Consider the following 19685-nt stretch of genomic DNA (forward strand, 5'->3'; position numbering starts at 1 on the left):
CTGATTAATTAAATCGCTTTATAGACCTGATAATTGTTAAAACATCACGTCAAAATATACAGTGTAAATATCTTTAAATCAAACTTGAATAAGTTCTCAAGCAGCATTTTTCTTACTTTGCCTATCTGTAAGAGTAAATTATCACCTATGGAAATATTTTTTGTCGGTTTGTGTGTGTATAGTATGAAATTGGCATTTATCGACATTGACCTATTAAAAATCGAATCCTCCCAAGGCTATGGTAATTGCAGCTTTATATATCAGGTGTTTTTAGGATTCCATGGCAATCTGTATGTGATACAAATATCAGAGGGGTAGCCGTGTTAGTCTGGATCTGTAAAAGCAGCAAAGAGTTCTGTGACACCTTGTAGACTAACAAACATAATGGAGCATGAGCTTTCGTGGGTGAATACCCATTTCATCAGATGCAAAAGTCTCTTCACAGTGGAGAAATTCCTTTGCACGCTGGAGCATTTAACATGCAATCAGACATTCCAGTGATGCAGTTTGTTCTACTATCCATAAATCTTGGCGTTCTCCCTAGAATACAATTATTTTGAAAAGCTATTACCTTGCTAAGAAAAAACATGCTTTGATATTAGATACTAGCTTAGAAGCTGAAGGCTTATCCCTCTGGATGAGTATGCTGTGGTTTTATCCCTTCTTCCTGCACAGAAATGGAATTGTCTACTATTCATCTCCAAGGGATGTTGTACCGCTACTGATGCCAGACTGTATCCATACACAATGCCACACATCCTGATTGACTCAGGGGGGTCCAATTTACATAATGACAGTACAGTCTACACTACCGCCAACCCTAAATATTCATAAACTATGAGGTCAGGAGCCACAAAATCATGAGATCAATCTTTAAAAGTCTGAGGTTTTTAATAAAAAGAATCCAAATGTATTATTTTTATTTCCTGTCTAATTTCTGAACCTTTCAGGTGTGCTTGTGTCACATTTTTCAAGCTTTGTTTCGCAGCTTAGAAGGCTTACTTTAAAAGTAAGTTTCTTACTTTTTAAATAAATGAAAACTGAGAGTCATATATTCTCACACAGTCGCTTGCCTCCAGGTGCTGAGACTATAGGAAAAACACCAAATATCACAAGACACATGATAAAATCTTGAGAGCTGGCAACACTGATTAATGAAACCCTATACTCTGACTGGCTGCATGACATTATTGGTGGTGGGGTGTGTGTAAGAGAGAGAAGGAGCGAGCAAATTCCATATGGAATCCATATGATTCATGTTAAATCAGAGTCCACCTCTGCTGCTGCGAGTCACTTTACTGAAAAATCCATTTGAACTGTGAGTGGGATTTACTAGCTGTAGAGATTGTGCTTCACTTGACCAGTTCTGAGGATTGGCATGAGATTAATGATTACATGCAGTGTTGCAGGCATGGTGATGCATGCCAATGCAGCATAATGTATAATGTTTATTCAGACATAGTATCTGGAGAATTCTTGGGATTTCATGCAGATTAATTGGAGGGTAAAAATGTCATAGTTTACATAGATGACCTTTCAAGAAAAATCTAACCCCAGGTCTCATTGTCTCTGACCCATCTCAGTTTAAATTCCTCAGAAAGAATTAATGAATATGATTGGGATCTAGATGACTGTACTTCTTATAATCAAGAAGAGTGACTGACTTTGCACAATATTTGTATGCTTTTATGAAGCATCTTGTGTGGCAAGCACAAACAAAACCAAAATCTGGAAAAGTCCTCAGTGGAAAAGAGGTGATTTCAATCTATTTATTGCACTTTGGGTGTAAAAAGACTGGTGGGAAATATGTGGACATAGGCCAAGATTTTAAAAAAATCAGTGCCTAAAGTTAGGCTCTTAAATCTTTAGTTAGTCATCCAAATTAAAAGCCTCTATGTTGCCACCTCTTGTGATTTTATCCTGAGTCTCATGATTGTTGATGTTTTTCTTAAAGCCCCAGCTGCTGGAGTCAAGTGATTACATAAGACTCTCAGCTTACTTCTTTTTTTTTTTACAAAAAATGAAAGTTTTTAGCCCTCATGGTTGCAGACTGAAACCTAAAATTAATCAAGCCTTATATTAGCAAAGGGCCAGATCCGGTAGCCCTTGCTCACGCAAAACTCCAATTTGTGACAGCAGGAGCATTCTGTTTTAAAGGATTGAGGGATCAGGTGTCCCACTTGAAAACAAACTGAACTAATTAAAAGGAAAAGGAAAGTCACCCGCAAGGAGTTTAGTCATTCAGATTTGGGAGAATGTGTTTTAATTTTTTCATGACATAAAAAGTTTTGTGGCTGAATTAAAATCCTACCGTTCAGACTGGATGATGTTAGTTTAGTCTCAGAAATGAGAGCAGCTGGCCTAAGAACAGATGTCTCCTAGTAAGCCTGTAGTGATACAGTACTTCATTTAGCAATGGAATAAATGCGGACATTTATTAGGGGGCTTGGGATGAAGCTTGGTGTGCTGGCCTGGTTTATGACTGGCCAGATTTCCTTTCTAGTTAATACAAGGAAGGAATTCAGTATTTTCCGTTTTTTAAATAAATATGAAAAGTCCTCAAATTAGCACCCCCAGCTTGGCAAATCTCTTAATGTAGATTCCATTTTTTAGAACATGGGGTCCCAACTGGAGGTTGTCTTCAGTGGTGGGGGAAAACATTTTCTTTCCTATTAATGAAGACCTTTTTGGTAGAGGAAGGTAGGGGTGCGAGTGTGGGTGTGTGTGCGCGCGCGTGCACAGATTCACAGGCTTGGAGATTGAATTCCCTTCTATTTAACTACAGACCTAGTACAGCATGGGGACAGGCAGTGCCAGATTCTCCACCAATACAATAGGAAAAATTCATCCCTGCTGCCAACGTGGGTGCCGGTTATTTCCAATAGCAGTGATGTGTCCACTGTGATCTGGACTGAGGTATATCGAATAGTGTTCATTATTTATTAGGCTAGATTTTCACAACAGCTCCTACTTAGGCACCCAAGTGAAACTGCTCCACGCTGAGCTCTTCTTGAAAATCTGGCTTCTTCATTTGGCTGCTGTGACAAAGTTCCTCCTCTACCTTGGTGGGTCCTGCGCTTCTTGGCAGATTTGCTCACCTCAGTGATCTTCCCCACAGTCTGGGTCAACTCCTCCTGTGTCTGATCAGGAGTTGGGAGGTTTGGGGGGAACCCGGGCCCGCCCTCTACTCCGGGTTCCAGCCCAGGGCCCTGTGGATTGCAGCTGTCTATAGTACCTCCTGTAACAGCTGCATGACAGCTACAACTCCCTGGGCTACTTCCCCATGGCCTCCTCCAAACACCTTCTTTATCCTCACCACAGGATCTTCCTCCTGATGTCTGATAATGCTTGTCTGCTAAATCCTCCAGCAGTACACTCTCTCACTCTCAGCTTCTTGCTCCCAGCTCCTCACTCGCACTCCTTCTCCTCTGGCTCCTCCCTGCCTGACTGGAGTGAGCTCCTTTTTAAACCCAGGTGCCCTGATTAGCCTGCCCTGATTGGCTGCAGGTGTTCTAATTAAAGTAGCTATCTCCACTGCCTTCTAGAAAGATCTTAATTGGCTCCAGGTGCCTTGATTAACCTGGAGCAACTGCCATTTGGTTACCATGGTCCTAGGGATTTGTTTAGCCTGGGGCTAACGTACCTGTTTCTCAGTACTTTACTGTAGCCATCTGGCCTTGCCCCATCACACTGCCTAAATGGAAGCTGAGCCCTTTTGAAAATCTGTCCTCATCTGTGTATTTCAGTCGTGCTCAGAGACCTCAGTCAGTATCGAATCTGTACTGAAGAAATATAGACAGAGCCCCTGCCCCAAGGCGCTTACAGGTTAAGAAATATAAAGATTTTCTCCATCAGTCCATCTCCTGCTTTGCCCTGGAATGGAGTCATATTCTTCTGGTTATATTCTATTCTAACTCCCTAGTTTATTGCCATGGAAACAGTTTTACTCTCACCACTGTGGGCCTTATTTTGAACTACACCTCAGGTTTCGTGCTCCCAGTTTTGTGTCTGTACATAATTAAAGGAAACGTTTTATGATTATAAATAATTGCAGGTGCATTCTTTGGCCTGGAGATGTCTAGGGCAAAATTTTCAAACCTGGCACCTAAATCCACACATCGGTCGAAAAATAAGTGGCCTAATTTTCAAAGGTATTGAGCTCCCACCCAGTGCAGCCCTTGAAATTAGTGTGAGCTGAGTGCAGCAGCACTTCTGGAGATCAGGCTACTTATTTAGATGCCTCGGTATGGATTTAGTTGCCTAACTTCAGGCACCTTCTTTTGAAAACTTGCCCATAACTACCATGTTGCTAGAAAATGTACTTGCAAGTTTTTACATGCACAAAATTGGAGGCAGAAAAAAAAGCTTTGCTGAAGGAACACTAAGAGGAGAAACTATTGGGAGGGGAAGTCCTTCTTTACACAGGAGTATATCTGATTTGTTCTAACAGTAATAAGGATAGTATGAAAGCTATCTAACTGTTTATGAAATGTATTTGTTTGTGGTATATTTTTAAAGCTCTCTCCATTTTGGTAGCTTGTCTTTAAGGACCTGCTTCCCTGCCATTCCATACACAGTTAAAACTGTTACTAAAGACAGTGGAAGTTTTGGCAGAGCTAATGCTTTGGTGAGGGTATAGAGTGGGAATCAGGAGATCTGGGTTCAGTTCCCATGGACTTCACACATGATCTTAAATCACTTACCCTCTCCTTGCCTCCATTCCTCATCTGTACAATGGAGATAATAATACTTTCTCCTTTCCTTTCTCTGTCTTGGATGTCTTTTTTTAAAAAACATTCCCTTGCTCAAAAATAATGTATGGGTTTGATGCAGAAATTATTGGGTAAGGCTCTCTGATCTAAAGTATCAGAGGGGTAGCCGTGTTAGTCTGGATCTGTAAAAAGCGACAAAGAGTCCTGTGGCACCTTATAGACTAACAGAAGTATTGGAGCATGAGCTTTCGTGGGTGAATACATGCGTCTGACGAAGTGGGTATTCACCCACAAAAGTGTATGCTCCAATACTTCTGTTAGTCTGTAAGGTGCCCCAGGGCTCTGTCGTTCTCTGATCTGTGTCAAACAGGATGTCAGACTTGATCTTAATGGTTCCTTCTGGCCTTAAAATCTATGAATCTTGTCTATTTACATTGTGAGGGCTTTAGGGCATAGATTGCGTCTTACTATGTGTTTGTACAGTGTGACGGATGTGAGTCCCGGGAAGTGTAAGGAGTTCAGGAGACTATATTGAAATGTGTCAGAGAGGCATGGAGTTTTGGAAAAATAAGTGTTAAGTGGGAGGAATCCCTGAGGAACAGTTAATCCAAATTCCATAACTCTGATTATACAAAAGCACAGCCTTTTTTGTATCTAGAGCCCGAGAAGAGCGCCATCAACTGGAGTGATTGATTATCTGGTCCTATAGACTGGAGATTAAAGGCCCAAACTGTATTAAGAAATAGCTGAACTGTCCAGTCAGGGTTCTGTTTCCTGATCTGAAAACTGACATGAACTTGTAACCAAGTGGACAAACCTAGCTGTGGAATTGGAAAGAGTGACACCTACTACCCCTCAGTTGAAGCCGAGGTGGGCTCTGGTAAGCTTCTAGCATGCATGTAGGCTCTTTTATTGTTTTTAATATGTTTTCTCTGTAATGCTTTTACCTTAAGAATCAATGTGTTTGCTACAGAGTGAGCTGTGTGGTAACTTTTAACTGTTGCAATACATTGGTCAGAGCCCTCAGAGAGAAAGCAAAGCACAGTGTTGGCCTTCAGTTGGACTGGCTTGCTGGGGATGTCACAGGGTATGTCTACACTACCTGCCGAATCAGTGGGTTGTGATCAATCTATTGGGGATCGATGTATCGCATCTCGTCTAGACACGATACATTGATCCCCAAAGGGCTCCCCGTCAATTCTGGAACTCCAGGTGGAAGTAGAGTTGACGGGGGAGCAGCGGCCATCGATCCTGTGCTGCTAGGACACAAAGTAAGTCAATCTAAGTTGATCTAAGATACGTCGACTTCAGCTACACTATTCTCGTAGCTGAAGTTGTGTATCTTAGATCGATCCCCCTTCTCCTCCCAGTGTAGACCAGGCCCCAGTGTTAGGCAGCCTTAAAACCTGCCAGGAGGGAGAAAGATGTGGGTCTCCATACAAGAGAGATGATGGCTGAGGAGCCAGAAACCATAAGCGGATGCCCTTCAGGTACCACAGATGGGAAATACAAGTGCAATTACCCTGAAACTGAGACATACAATTTCTAGTACAACGGAGCAGGGCCTATAGCCACTATGCAATGCAAATCATAATAATAATAATCAAATGTCATAAGAGAAGGTGAATTGTGCCTTTATAACCCTCCTCCAAAGATGATAAATATTTTTCCAACACTTTAAGTCTTTTCTATCATCTCCAGTGCATTTGACCAAAGAAAGGATAAAGGAAGTAAAATAAGATCATTATTTCGTGAGAAAGCGCTTCTTGCATTACTTTTGGAGTCTGATCTCTTATTGAATGTCCCTTTGGATCATAGGTCATTCTTTTTCTTTTTGGCAACAGACAAAAAGTGAACTTGTGCAAGATACAGGTGGTATTTGTGCTGACACGATCAGTTTATTTAGCACAATGCACTCCCGTCAACTTTATCTGTCCTTCTGATTAAAAATTAGTTCTTCCTCTTGCCACCATCTCCCCTTTGAGAAGTGGATAATTCCTGAATGCTGACTTTTTTTCTGGCTGGAAGCACTTTGCAGACTATGGGAAAATAAAAGGTACAAAGAAATGAACATATGCATGTAATGGGTGCTGTTGATGGGATGCTATTAATTCATTGCTTGGGTACTAAATGAGCTGTAAAGGCCCAGATCAGCAGAAATATCATTCAAGCGCAGTCCCAGTGGCACACTGAAAAAATAACAGCAACGTGAGAAACACATTGAGATCCATAGTCTAGCTTTGGAAGTGAACATGCAGCCCTGTATTGGCTTTAGTGGGAGCCATATGTGCACATTCAGAGCCAGTGTATAACCCTGTGAGTTTAGTATTTCTCTGAAGAAACTATAAAAGCAATTCTTAGCTTAACCCACTGCAGTATGTGGGGGATTCATAAAGGACTGGTGTTAATGGCCTGAAATAAGATCCAGGGCTGCAGCTGGACCTTTCTAAGGCCACGTCTACACTACGGGATAATATCAAATTAGCTAAAATCGGTTTTATAAAACTGATATTATAAATTCGATTTCATGCGGCCACACTAGGCACAGTAATTCGGCGTTGTGCATCCAGGTCCGAGCTAATTCGATCTGAAGCGTTGCATTGTGGTAGCTCTTCGTAGCTATCCATAGTCCCGCAGTCTCCCGCCCCTTGGAATCTTGGCTTGAATCATTATTGTCAGCGGTGTTCTAGGTAAGGAGTCATCAGTCATCCTTCCGCTGGAAAACATTCAGCTGACAACCTTTCACGCCATTATTCCCTGGATTGCCTGGCAGACGCATAACGCACGGCACCATGGACCCGTTCAGCTTTTTTTTTTTCCGCTATCCAGGGTATGTGTACTAGAGGATGCCGCGGACCGAGAGCCGATCACTACCGATAGCGCTACACAGCCTAGCATTCACGATTATTGCAATGATAGCAAGGATGGGCTTAGCTGGTCGTTCGTCACCGCTACTGGCGAGAAAACGCAATGAATGACGGTTAGCTCTCCTCCTCTGTACTGTCCGCTGCATATGATAGCCCTGCTGAAATCCCGGGGCGCAACGCAATAAGCAAAATTGGGATTGATCCTTGGGCCTAGAGCAATCCCCTTCATGGTCTTACAAAATAGAGTCATCCCTGCTAGATAAGGAAGTGTATTTAAGAGACCAGTTGTATCAGACAACAGTGTCCGTGTCAGTATTCACAGGGGGTGCCCTGCAACAACCTACCCATATGCTTCCCGCCTCCCCAGCCTTTCGGCTACTGTGGCATTCCCCCCCCCATTTGGTATGAAAGTATAAAGGAATGGAGGACTAGTAAAACACGTCGAGTGTTAGTCGAGATAAAATGAGGGGGAGCGCCACACTCCGGGCTATACAGTCCAGGCATCACGGAATCTTTTCCTTTAACGGAAACGGAGGGGGCGAGAAGCTGCACGCCCAGTTGCATGAATGAGAACAGTTACCAGCCGTCGTACCATCTAACTGGGAGTAAACTGGGAGCATTCCACCCATGTTTTACCCAGTGCGCTCCCAGCCAGCTGCACCTGAGGCCGCAGGAGCACTCACGGGCTGCTGAGTGAACGACGGAACTCAGTCATATATAACGTCTACACCGGGGAAGGGGACGAGAGGAGGGATACTGCTCTTCACTGCGCGAGCATCGCGTCTACAGCAGCATTCAGTACACTAGGGTGACATTGAAAGACAGTCAAGAATGATTTCTTTTCCTTGCTTTTCACGTGGGGGGGGGGGAAACTGGAGCTATTCCTGAACCCGCCAGCACTTTGTGTGTTGAAACCTACAGCACATTGGGAAAGCTCAGCCAAGAATGACAATACTTTTCAGTAGACTGCTGTTGGATGTGGATAGCTTTGAGTCCTCGAAGTCCCCCTCCATCCATGAGCGCATTTTGAGTCTCTTGGCTTCCGTTTACGCTGTCACGCAGCGCTGTGTATCCCTGGAGATTTTCTTCAAACGCTTTGGCATTTCTTGTTCTGTAACAGAGCTCTGATAGCAAAGATTTATGTCCATACAGCGATCAGATTAGTATCTCCCGTACGGTCGATGGAGCTCTTTTGATTGAGACTGCATCCCCCGTGCTGACAGAGCTCCACGCTGGGCAAACAGGAAATGTAATTCAAAAGTTCGCGGGGCTTTTCCTGTTTACCTGCCCGCTGCATCCGAGTTCAGATTGCTGTCCAGAGCGGTCAGTGGTGCACTGTGGGATACCGCCCGGAGGCCAATAACATCGATTTCCATCCACACTAACTGTAATCCGATATGTTAATATCGAATTTAGCGCTACTCTCGTCGGGGAGGAGTACAGAAATCGATTTAAAGAGCCCTTTATATCGATATAAAGGGCTTTGTAGTGTGGACAGGTACAGCGTTAAATTGATTTAACGCTCTTTAAATCGATTTAAACGCGTAGTGTAGACCAGGCCTAAGCTAGTCATTATCCTTTAGAAAGTGCCTTGGGCTACAATAGTGATGGTTTCTCCAGTTAACGGCTGTGGCGTGTTTATAAGAAGTGCACCATGTGTGTAGCTGAACATACCATACCTGGCCTATCCTGATATTCGCTTGTTTCCAATTTTAATAAATATCACTGTCGTACAACTCTGAGGGAGGGCCTGGAGTGGGTCCAGGAGTGAAGGGATGCTTCTATCCTGTTTATTGCCATGTTTATACTTCATACATAGGGCTTGCCGAGGGGCCTAGGGAGTAGCTGTGCTCTAGGGACGGACAGCTTTCTCAACTGAAATTTATTTCAGTTGTTACCTTTTAATGACTGGTGATGATTGGTCATTCATTATGATGGTGCTTGATTCACAGTTTTGTGTCTCAGGTCAGCAGGGGTTAGGAGCACTGAGTGGAGAATGTACCTTTTGGCCCAGACAACATTATCAGGACAAAGTGTCTAAGCAGCCAGAAAAAGATGACCTAGAGATTAGGACACTAGCCTGGGATGTGAGAGACCTATGTTCACTTCCTTGCTCTGCCACTGGTTTCCTGTGTGACCTTGGGCAGGTCACTTAGCCTCTCTGTGCCTCAGTTCCCCATCTGTAAAACGGGGATAATAGCAGTTCCCTGCCTCACAGGAGTGTTGTGAGGATAAACACGTTAAAGATTGTGAGGTGCTCAGTTACTGCAGTGATGGGGCCCGTATAAATATGTAAAGAAAGACAGATCGCTAGGTTAAGAACCTTGAATGAGAACCCCCAATAGAAGCCCTATCCATACTGCCTCTAGTAGAAAATTCCTCTTCCTAGTCACTGTGGTCCCACTGCTGTGTGGCACTGAAGAGAACAGAGTGCAGTGATCACACAGAAATTGGGCAAAGGAACAGCGTCATGGGCTGCACTTTATGCCCTCAATACAGACTTGCAGGTGGCCCTCTGAACCGCTCCCATCGGAAAATCCTGTCATGCATTCTGCTCCTGCTACCATACTGTACACACACGATTATCTGCACTCCCAACATGCATCTTTTTCACACTTACTTATTTTTGACAGTAATTTTTTGTGTCAGCCAACTTATCTATAATGCAGATTTATAAAATACATCAGACTCTCAGCTTTTCTGAGACCAGAAAGTAAAGGATGCAAACTAACATTGTTACAACGTGTCCTCAACCTGTTTATCAAATTGAAAAGTGACTTTCTGTTGTATCTGCAAGTTCTCAACTCTCTTGGTTAATGAAGGGGGAAAATTGTCTGCAGATATAGAAATAGCGTAATTTTTTTAAAATCTACATTTCAGCTTCTTGCTGATCATCCTCCCTGAAGGAATGATTCGCATAGCAAGCCCTTCCTATTTTTAAGGGCAATGCAGGTCTCACAAGTGGCTTGTGGGGGAACATTTCTGCGGGCTGTGGCAGAGCACTATTTTAGTAGCTATAAATAAGCAATAAATTGCAGGCAGCAAAGGGCTTCTGTTTGCAAGGGATGGAACTTTAAAACAAATATCCTCCAAGTAACAGGATGTGAGGCATACGGCTCCTCCTGGTGCATTGATTGGTTTGCCTTTTGTCATATCAAATAGTAGCAGGATTTGGACCATTCTGAATGAGGGATGAATGAATCTGCTTGGATCATGTCTGAGTGGACCTGAACTTTGCCCATCCTTCAAAATGAAACATTTTCAGGCTGACCGGAAATAGCCTGTTCTCATGAGATTTTCAGCCCAATCCTTCGAGATCAAAGACATTCAGGAACACAGCTAAAGCCTGATTCCTATTAATAGTATTAATTATTTGTATTATCGTAGCATCTACAAACTCAGGACCCCATTGTGCTAGATGCTGTACAATCACAGCCCCCGCCCCAAAGAGCTTTACAATCTAAGACACAAAGTCCTCCTGAAGTCTCCACTGGGTTTTCAGTCTGGCCCCGGGATCCTTGAGTGCTTGTTCCAGCTGAACTACACCTCTGATCCTAGCGAGTTCTGCTCATCACCAAAGCCTGGTCTATACTAGGAAACTAGGTCAGCATAACTACGTTGCTCAGGGATGTGAAAAATCCACATCCCATAGCAACTCAGTTGAACCAACCTAACCCTTGGTGTAGGTCGATGGGAGAATTCTCCTGTCGACCCAGCTACTGCCTTTCAAGGAGGTGGATTACCTACACTGATGGCAGAAGCTGTCTCGTCAGCGTAGGTAGCATCTTCACTGAAGCACTACCGTGGCATCACTGCAGCATTTTATAAGCGTAGACAAGCCCTGATTAACACAGGAAAGCCCTGCATGTCATGCCACCCTACGAACAATGGTTCTAGAACTGTAACCACAGCCCCACGTGCTCTATGGCAACCCTGAAATAATTCTGCAGCACTGTGGTCCCACAGGTGGGAGATTCTGTCTGATAAATGAAAAAAATGGAGGCTTTTATTGAATTAAATACAAATGTGAATAACAGAATTGGCACAGTATTCCTTGTTCTATTTCATGTGATATTAACTTCTGTTTACTGGAACTTTCCCTATAATTTTAATGTCCAGTGTGTTGTACTGAAACCGCACAGCTGCACTGTATGTGAAGGGCGAACACGGGAGGTTTTGGCAAATAGATGGGAGACAGGAAGGTAGGACTTTTGGCACCTGAGAAACTATGGGAGGCAGTTTGGATAAGCACGGATATGTCTTCCAGGGATTTTACACATTAATCTGTTTTCAGAGAAATACTCTCTTCACAGGCAGTGCTCATTTTATACTGTAAAAATAAATTGGCCCAAAATAAAAATACAACAGCAGGTTTGATAGATCGATAGATACTTCTGTAAACAGCTACTTCAACACGGTATTGAGTCCTTAGGCTTTTGTTTTTTTCATGCTGGGAATTTTTTTTTTAGAGTGAGAGATATACAGCACAAGGGCAGAGTACTTGAACCATCTTCTCTTTATACCTTCTCCGGGTGTCTAAAGAGGTACTTCCTTTTCCTTAGAGGATTTTGAATCTGTACAGGAAGTGATACTCAAACAATGTAACTGCAGCCACATCAAATGCAAGTATGGCTGTTCTGAATGTGTATTTAGCAGACGCACTAGCTAAATGGCTATATCTATCATTCTAGATTTACTTCTGTAATGCATTAGGTTCAAATCCTGAAGCTCTGTGGATGACTCATCATTTTTAAAGATTAAAATGACCGAGAGATTTGGTTTTTTTAATTTGTTGAATTTATTTGAACATGTGACTGCACTGTTAATTCCAGAAATATGGGACTAAAATGACTTTGCAGCCAGGAATGGATTAAACCCAAATGAGGCCTGGATCAACTCAAATAGCCTGGCCTAAAACATCTTTGCAAAAATATAAAGAAGATTCCTGTGGCTCTTTCTGTCTACCTCTCCCTACATTGTGTGGGACCAAGAGAGTCCTTCCTCTCCATCCATGGCCTGGGAAAGAAAAAACGTCCAACAGCCCCTACAACTCTGTGATCCTGATCCTTTCGTCCACGCGGCATGGGATCCAGGGTGAGGGAAGGAAAGGAGGATATTCACCACCATAGCACCCCCTGATACCCAGGGCAGATGGAGCTAGTTTGGTTTATTGTGTAAATTAAAGCAGCCTTTGGGCTACCCAACTGTATTCTGGCTTGCTGCAATCTCTGGGGACCATTAGATCAGATAGGAATTGTTGAAATGTAGCATACTCTGACATACATAGGATGACTATGCCACTCTGCACCAGCTGGAGATCTTCAGTGGGGTGGTGTATTGGCAGCTTTAAGGTTTCTTTGTGGCACCAGGGCAGAGCAAAACAATCTCATCAGAGGCCACAGTCTGTCCCAGGGTCTTTTGGGCTGAGAACCAATGATGAAAAGTCTCTGAGACACACACAGATCAGAAAGAGCAGGGAGCATGGTGCTGAGTGGCAGCAGATACTGTGGTCCACTGAAAGCAGAAGATGGCAACAATTTAGGAGCAGGAGGCTCTGTCAAAACATGGGGCCCTAGCCTGAATCCACCAAAGTAACTGCACTACTCCATTTTGGTGTTGCCACATCTGCTATTATTTACCGCAGATGCCATGTATTCTATAAATATCAACTATCAGTATCTCGTTTTAAAACATAAACAAAACATAAGGTGGAAAGTCTTTAGAGGGATTTATTTTTCATAAAAATATTTTTGCTGGCAAACTTCAATGCATGCTTTTCATAGAAAGGGTTGCATTCATCGTTGGTGGATCTCCACTGATTTCAATGGACTTGCACCAGGCATAAATTTGGCCCATGACTTTTAGCTGATCCTGCCTATCTAATACATCTGGTATATCCCAGCAGTGGTGAATATCATTGTTACAATCACCTTCTTGAGAACATGCATCCTGTTAAACAATACACACTGCATGCTCACAAGATCAGCCTTTAGGACACAGAAGGTGTGTGCAGATGTTTTCAACTGTCTGCAACAATATGGGCCAGCACTGTGCTCCACCATCTTTTTTTTTTCTGGACCAGCCCTATGAGCTGCATCAGCAAAGTAGGACGGATGCCTGGAAAAGTATCACTGCAAATATTAACAGTGCAGTCATTGAGAATACAGCACACACAGTCTGCAAATACTTCTATTGCATTTATCACATCCAGGCTGCACAACAAATAAAGGAAAAGGCAGATGAATGTTGCATTTTTTTATTTATTTATTTTTTGCCTATGCAAGCTCCACATTTGTGTAATTCTCAGAAAAGGGTGAAGGATTGCATTCTTGACACAACTGAGGCCCATGCCCTGCCCTTGACCTGCACTGATATAAATGAGAAAGCCATGCACGCAAGGGAACAATGCCTGCGTACGCATGTAGAGGCCCTCAAAGTTTTGGGCTGTTTGAAACTCAGATTCTTCTTTGGGACCACCTCTACTGTCCCTGGAATGAAACAATAAAAATAAGCTCCAGTGTGCCATGATATCTCTAAAGAGAGAGACAACCACATTCCAGTCCCCTTGCAGTGTTATTTTATTATTACTGGCCATGCTCGAATGGTAAATAGTTTGTGCCCTTCTAGTTACTATTTCAGCTTATCTAGCATTGTTACTTCCAACACTCTCCTAACAAATGCTTGCCACTTGTGTTCCTTCCCCCCCGGTGAAGATCAATTCCTATATTTCCTTTGTTCAAACACATCCATGCAGTTTTTGTCGCATTTAGATGTTTTCCTTCAAGTTGGGGGGCATTTGAATTTGCAAGCCCTACTTTAGTGAACGGATTTGCATGCCTGTACTAAGCATTCCAGCTGTAGCCTTTAGATCTGAATGTGATCATTCATTGTATCAGCATGATTCACAATTAAAATCCTGCATGTTCTTGTGGATGTACCATGCAGTTCCATGGGAATTCCATCATTGCTTATCATTAGTCAATCTCCAACTATTATGAAAGTTGCTGAATTGTGTTATGATGAACTGGATATATGGCTGTACACTAATATTGATGGCACAACATCCACAGGAATATCAGAGCCAGTAGAATAATGTTTGTGGAATTACTTATTTGTCCAATTTCATGGTATTTTTTGAAAAAATTACAGTGGACCCTCGCTAGAATGCGTTCCTGTATAGCGCGAATTCGCTTATAGCCGAGAACCACGCATGGATCCGAAATTTAATTACCTTCATTGGAATCCATGGTAATGCAGGACCGCACGTGGATCCAAAACCCCGCATTCTGTTCAATTAACATTCTTCCCTCTTATTCACCCTATTCTATAAACTAGGATTAATTTCAAATTTTGTGAAATTCTTCAAATAAAATCAGCGCAATTAATTTCATCTCAAGTCAGTGAGCCAAATTCTGCTTTCACTTACATTAATTTAAAGCTGGAATATCTCCATTTATTTCAATGGAACTAGTTTGGATTTATGCTAGTGTAAATGACTGCAGAATCTGGCCCAATGAAATAAATTGCAATCAGTGCCTGAATCATGGTTTTCAAGCTATGTGCAGGAAATGTAACGTGTTATATTTTATTATATATACATTAGTGTATTCTGCTGCGGAAAACAATGCATTCATTATATATCTAAATATATTTATACTGTAGCTGAAGTATCAAAAGCTACTGTTAAGGTTCCATAAGCATTTCCATTCTAAGGCTCTGTATTTAGTGGTTCAATAACTTAATGGAAGCTTGATCCTGGGGGATGGGGGTTGGATTCAGAAAGCAGGTGAATTTTTTTCAAAAGTTTGAGTGAAAACTGTACATCCAGTTTTGAAAATAAGAAAAGTAAATTTAAAAAAACACAGAGTTTTTATCTTGTTAAAAAAAATCTTCAAATATTTTTTGAATCTGTCTAGTGCTGGGGGAAGAAAGCCGAGATTTGACAGCAAACTAGTCCTTAGAAAGTAAAAATACCTTTATGTGTTCTAGTGAAAACTGGTTTTGACTTGCCTTTGCTTTTGGGGTGGGGAATTCTTGCAAGCACAGTGCAAATGATCTGCGTTTTTTTAGTCCTTTTTATAAAAAATATGGGTGAAATGCTGGCCCCATTGAAATGAATGGCAAAACTCCTATTGACTTCAAGAGGGAGTATTTCACCTGCAAAATAAAAGTCGGTTGCACTGACCATGCACAAGCTATGCAGTAAGGCACAGACGGAACGAGGAAGGGCTTCAGAGGAACTCTACTTCATCCAGGCCCTTATCCTACTTTAGAGCTGATTGACTTTTTTCACTGAAATATTTTTGATGAAAATAGGCAAAAAAATTAACATGGGGGAATCATTATTTTGGGGAAGGGAGGCTGACAAAAAAACTAGAAACCAAAATTGGGTGGGGGGTTGAGGTTCAGGTTTTTGTCAAGAAACAGAAAAACTTCCATAGGTTATTTTTAAAAAGAGGAGGTTTTATTTTTACATTTTTTGCAAAAAATGATTGGCATTTTTTTGACCAATTCTATCCTGGACTATTGCAGTCAATGAGACTTTGTCATTGTCATTCATTCCAATGGGGGCAGAATCAGGTTCTAAATTCACATCAGCTCAAGCCTCCAAAGTGCAAAGAACATAGTGTTTTAAGTAAGCTTTAATTCTTCAGCCATCGCACACTAAATGTTTTCTGCAACTTTGACAACCTAATGTTGTTCCTTGATGCTGATTCAGTGGGGTACTTAAGGATGTGCCTAACTTTAAGCAATGAATATTCCCATTGAATTCAGTGGGTATGAGATTAATCCCTCAAGCAATTAGAAATTTATATTTTGCGAGCTGTGCCTGAAACTAATTGCAAGCTCAAGAGGAGCCTCTTTTCAAAATCAGGACCTACATGATCTATATTTAGCATGGTATTAAACATGCTCTGGGATTAACTGTTGATAGTATTCCAATCATTCTCAGTAACTACATTTTAACATTAATGAATAATATACAGTCCAGTAATTTCAGTGAATGGTTGTATCAAGATATCAGCTAAGAAAAACTATTTTATTTCTGTTAAGGAAAGGTAGTATAGAAGAAGGATTTTCATCAGTTTTCTTACATAAGCTCCAATGGACTGCAGTGAATACACCCAAATGACCCAGTTGAGGACTGATTGCCTGCACCATGCCATTTTAGATTATTATTCACCTGGAGCTATTTTAAAATTGTGACATCTGAGGAAAATACTAAAAATAGTGACAACTAGTGTCTATGCCAGGCCATAAATCAGTCAACTGAATGCTTGAGGGGGTGTGGTCTATGCACACGCAACTCTTGTTAAAGTTTTGCTGGAGTTACACCCAAACACTGGAAGGAGAAACAGACTCTTTTATGCACTAGAGGATTTTTACTTTCAGATTTTGCCTGAAATTGGGTTGCCAGGTGTTCGGTTTTCGACCGGAATGCCTAGTCGAAAAGGGATCCTGGCGGCCGGTGCTGACTGGTCCAGTAAAAGTCCAGTCGGCAGCACAGCAGGGCTAAGGCAGGCTCCCTCACTACCTTGGCTCCACGCAGCTCCTGGAAGCAGCGGCATGTCCGCCCTCTGGCTCCTATGCGTAGAGGCAGTCAGGGGGCTATGCACGCTTCCCCCGCCCCAAGCACCAGCTCTGCAGCTCCCATTGGGTGGGAAACAGGGCCACTGGGAGCTTTGGGAGTGGCACCTGCAGACAGGGCAGTGCACAGAGCTGCCTGGACCACACCTCTGCCTAGGAGCCAGAGTAGGGACATGCTGCTGCTTCCGGGAGCTGCTTGAGGTAAGTGCTGCCTGAAGCCTACACCTCTGAGCCCCTTCCATGCCCCAACCCCCTTCTCCAGCCCTGTTTTCCCTCCTGCTCTCTGATTCCCTCAGCCCTAGACCGGAGCCCAATCCTGCACCCAAAACCCCTCATCCCCAACTCCATCCCAGAGCCCACACTCGCAGCCAGAGCCCTCACACCTCTCGTGCCCCAACCCCCTTCCCCAGCCCTGTTCCCCCTCCCACACCCTGAACCCCTCAGTCCCAGCCCAGAGCACTCTTGTGCATTCCAAAGCTCTCATCCCCAGCTCTACCCTAGAGCCCACACCCCCAGCTGGAGCCTCCACTCCATCTGCACCCCAACCCCCTACCCCAGCCCTGATCCCCCTCCTGCCCTCCAAACCCCTTCGTCCCAGCCTGGAGCCCCTCCTGCACCCCAAATCCCTCATTCTCAGCCCCACACTGGAGCCCGCACCCCCAGCCAGAGTGCTCACACCCCAACCTCCTGCCCCAGCCCAGAGCCCCCTCTTGCATTCTGAGCCCCTCAGCACCAGTGCCTCCTGTGCCCCAAATCCCTCATTCCCAGCCCCACTCCAGAGGCCACACACCCCTAACCAGAGCCTTCACCCCCCCCCCACACACACACCGCAAATCCCTGCCACAGCAAGGTGAAAATGAGTAAGTGAATGAGGGTGGGGAGAGGGAGTGACTGTGGGGGTGGAATGAGCAAGGGTGTGGTCTAGGAGAAGAGGCAGGGCAGGGGCAGGACCTCAGAGGAGGGGTGGGGCACGGGTGTTTGGTTTTGTCCAAGTAGTAAGCTAGCAACCCTAGCCTGAAATGAGGTATATTATATGGGTACCTAGTCAGAAGAACCAAAGCAAGAATAGTGAACAGCATTACTTTGTTTAGTATAACATACATTAATGGAATACGAAGGAATAGTTTGTGCATGTGCACTGAGCTTTCATTAATTAAATAAGCACTCATTTTTCTTGTTTTAGAGAATGGATGCATGCAGAGTTCTTTGCAATGTGATTTTGTTGATTAATTCTCCACTGGTTGAATTAACAGGCACAAAACAAAATACTAATCCAAGCACCCCAAATTTTGATGCTGTTCCAGCCCAGATTCAGACTCTGCAGTTGGATCCTATGGTCCTGGAGCTTTAAAATTTAAAACAGTCTGGTCCTGCTCTGTAGGGGAAGTTCACTGTGTTCCTGGAATCAATTAATTCTTCATAGGACCTCACGGACTTCATCTCTACAATGGGCCCAAACCAAACAGACCCAAACACTAGAGAAATTTAGACCTAGATCCAAACATGTTGGGTAGTCACATGTCTGTAATGGTTTCAGACCAAACCCCCAAATATAAACCCTGCAGCAGTCTGGATATCCAGTTATATCATAACACTTTTATCTCTGATTCAGTGTTCTGCAAGATCTTCTGATATACAAGCAACTGGTCCAGTGAAATATTAAAGGGACTGAAAAATCACGATATTACAAATGTGTTTGCTAAGCAAACAACAAACCTACATTAACTTGCAGAGAATCGTGTGGCACCTTAAAGACTAACAGACGTTTTGGAGCTTGAGCTTTTGTGGGTGAATACCCACTTCGTCAGATGCATGTCTGGGAAAATGGACGGCCCCTTTGCAGCACGGGGGTTCCATTCAGAATGGGAAATGCAGATTGGCTCATCCATTGGATTAATCCTTCCTCCACCACTGACTACCATAAAGCACTGCTCGACCTAACTTTCGTTATAATATCCAAGAAATCAGAATGTTTGCTCTCAGCACGCTAAAATTGGTGATAATTTATACCAGAGGGAAAACACCCTGTATATGAGTAACTAAACACCACAAACAAAATCAGTCCAGTGTCCAACTGAGCAGGAGGAAAATATACAAAGAACTGTTCCTTGAAGAGAACTGTTCAGTATTCCTGAAGACTCGACCAATTCAAATAAAAAACAGGGGGAAAGGATGGAAATGGCAGTAATAATAATCATGCTGCAATCCTCTATAGTACGTTCAGAAGCAATGCTGCAACATTTTGAACTGACGACAGCTCTGAGTGAGCACTTTCCAGCAGCCTGCTTTCTGGAATCAATCTGGAGCTCCAACATTCCCCACCAGTGGCCAAGCTTGAAAGATATAGGGTAGAACCACAGTGAGGCTTTACAAACCAACCCATGAGATTGGCTAAGCAAAAAAAAAGGGAGATACATCAATTACCTATTTCTCTGTAAGGCAAATCCTGTAGTCTTTCCATAGCCAAAATTCCTACTGAAGTCAAAAGGTCTGGCCCTCATAAACCATCACTTTCACC

The 19685-nt window shown here is 43.1% G+C and overlaps 1 protein-coding gene across 1 annotated transcript in view; it reads right to left on the minus strand.

Annotated features, from left to right (window-relative positions):
- Window positions 1-19685, minus strand: part of MUSK (muscle associated receptor tyrosine kinase) — an 88087-nt gene that overhangs the window by 50325 nt on the left and 18077 nt on the right.

Source organism: Chelonoidis abingdonii, chromosome 6 (genome assembly GCF_003597395.2).
Source record: "Chelonoidis abingdonii isolate Lonesome George chromosome 6, CheloAbing_2.0, whole genome shotgun sequence".
Lineage (NCBI taxonomy): Eukaryota > Metazoa > Chordata > Testudines > Testudinidae > Chelonoidis > Chelonoidis abingdonii.